Source organism: Triticum aestivum, chromosome 7D (assembly GCF_018294505.1).
Source record: "Triticum aestivum cultivar Chinese Spring chromosome 7D, IWGSC CS RefSeq v2.1, whole genome shotgun sequence".
NCBI lineage: Eukaryota > Viridiplantae > Streptophyta > Magnoliopsida > Poales > Poaceae > Triticum > Triticum aestivum.
Genome location: NC_057814.1, coordinates 41,555,186 through 41,558,185, shown reverse-complemented (window position 1 = coordinate 41,558,185; position 3,000 = coordinate 41,555,186).

Sequence of the window (3,000 nt, the reverse complement as noted above, 5' to 3'; positions counted from 1 at the left end):
CCCTTTGCCCATTTCCCGTCTAACTCACGCAAAACAGAGTGAAAGGCTCTAATTTTGGGTCCAACTCGAGCTCCTTCCATGGGTTCAGGGCATAAGCTTGTCAACCCTTTTTGAAGCTCCAAAATCTGAATTTTTTTTAACCTTTTTTGAATATTTGGTTTTTGTCAGAACTGCCCCTGATGTCATATGACCGCGAAATTTTGCATGCACCTAGAAAACTAGATCATCTTTGGTGCTAAAACATTTAGATTTGTTGATATCTTTTTAATATACTATTCACCACAGGAGAAGATGAGCTCGAGCTCATAAACGCAACCCTCCTACTATTAGCCGTTTTTTGTTTATATCCCATATATTTTAAAGTTAATATCGAAGTTGCGCACCCGAGAATTTTTACTCTAGCTTGCCTTGCAGTCAACATGATTCTGCAAGGTAATGTCCAATTTGTCTAGAGTAGAATTGTTTCGTTAAGCTAGCCTAGCCTTTGTGTGCTGACCCGGTTTGGACAAAGAAGTTATCTACAACAAAATTAAGATAGGAACTCACAGAAAACATAAGTTTTGTGAATGAGGAAATATTTTGGCTAGTTTAAACAGTTACAAAAATACTTGCCAAGTACGTGCATACATAGATAGCTGAGGAAAGTGTTGAAAATTAATTTAGATGACGTATACAATGGAGTGAGGCTTGATATATAGAAATTCATACATGAGTTTGAAAATTCCGACAGAGGTGTCTACTTAAGCCTTTCTTCTCGGTTGGACCTTGGGACAGTGCCCGGTGCGGGCAAACCTCTACATGGGTTCTCAAGCATACACCACCTCGGTTCCCGTGGATTTCCTGCAAAGCGGGGCAGGCAAATTGGAAGACTAGAAGTGAAATAGGAGTATACTAGCGAACTGACACAAAAGCGCGTCGAGTGACACACCTCCAAAGGAAGAGAGGGAATGACAGCAATAACCAGCCACCGCATCATGATTGTCGTCACTAGTAGCCATCTCCACCCCCGCAAGGTCTTTTATCTCTTCCTACTCCCCCCTTATTTATTTCTCTCTCACGATCGCGCACGGGTGCACATTTGATTGAACCCTAATTTCCGTTTTCTCGTCGGTTAATTAATTCTGAAATGCATGTGTGTTCCAATTGGCATCTCCGACGGGGTATTTTTTTGCAAGAGCTCAAATCATGGTGGTGGTAGTGTAAGATCTGTTACTGTGCTAGGAGATTGGGACATAATCTAACGGGCATCGATTCTTGGTCTAGTGAAAATTTAAGAGCATGCTTGATTTGCTAAGAAAATTTGGCTAGCCAATGCATTGGCAGAGCAAAAAACTGGCAATGTCAATACTTACCAAAACTTGGCAACTTCATGTGAGGCTGTAAAACCACTAACTATTATTTGGCACGAATTTTTGGCATCAATCAAAACATGCTAGAAATGTGTAAGCGTATTTTGACCTATTACTATGTACTCTTCTATCTGGTCTTATTGGCCCCCCTCATATTTGGAGTCGGATTTTGACCATACATGCAATTAACAAGATATGAAGTATATGGTACAAAAAGTATATTGTTGGACTTTTATTCGAAAGAGGTTTTCCACGGTATATTTTTGTAACATATAATTTAGATTTTATTAGTTTAATTTATGGTCAAATTTTGACCCACAATAAGAGGGAGCCTAATAAACCGGAGGGAGTACAATGTATGGAGAAGTATGAACCAAGTAAACACGTCACATGCACCATATTCCGCCGTTATTTATGAAGACCTTTAATTCAAAAAAATCTCATGCATTGATCCACGATAAAGTTTTCTCTCTACCACAACATGAGTGGCTAACAATGCCTACATATATACCACCACCAAGCTTCACAGGTCATTTGGACGTACTTCTCCTATACACCAATTGCAAGAGCAACAATATGCAAGGCAGTAAACATAAAGTTAACTTGAGAATAGGAGACATCGGGCGAGCAATACCTAGACTCCAGTGAATATCTGATGCTTGAGGCAACCAAGCAACGTAAACATTCCCTGTTGCACAGGCACCTGGGCTTAACATTTTTTGTAATTGTAAGTAGTAGTCGTAACTCAAGATGCAAGCAGGGTGGAACTACCAGCTACAGTGCCCCACAAAGCAAGCCCACTAAGTACCCCTGGGCCGACCTCATTGTCTCTAGCGTGCTCAAGTGGCCGTATGGCTTTGTCTAGCGGGCATCCTGCATAACCTACGTTACGGCAACATCTCTACCTCTCTGCCTATATGGGGAGTCCTCACGGTAGCGCCGTCAGCTGGAGCTAACCCTTGGCACTTGCTCAGATATTCCTGATGATGTTGTCGACGGTGGTGGTGCGAACTCTACCCAACTCCTCTCACCCGCTCGGTGTCCCGATGATGCTGTCAACGGCGGTGGAGCGAGCATGCACATGCATTAGCAAGTACATACCCTTTTTCAAGTACTGCTTCACTACACATGTTTTATCGTAACTCCGAAGTTAGTGTTGCCTGTGCAGTGTCAGTTTTCAGCAAACAACCTAGCAAGTTTATCATCCTTGTGCACTACAGATACAAATACATGATACTTTGTATTTATCTCAGAGAGGGGAAAAGCCTTGGATTGTTGTTCTTGTCTTGTTTTCGTTTTGGTTTTGTTATACCGTACCAAAAATATACCGTTTGTTTCTCTTAGTGGAATTTTGGAGGTGCCCTTGCCGATGAAACTAAAGGACTGTTGAAAATAATTTGGTTTAGAGAATTTGGATTGTTGGGCATATAGAGAATCTGATTTAAAGAGTAGGCGAGACCACTGCTTAGATAACATAACCGATTAAAACATTCCATATCTTTGAAACCCATGCCTCCTTATTTTCTTAAAATGCATATCATCCACCACTCAAAACTATGCACATGTTTTTGCTGGTTATCATCTCCCTACTATCTCTACTCCTAATGGACGAGTTGGTTGAATAGTCCTCCCACTTTCGTCTGGTTTTTTT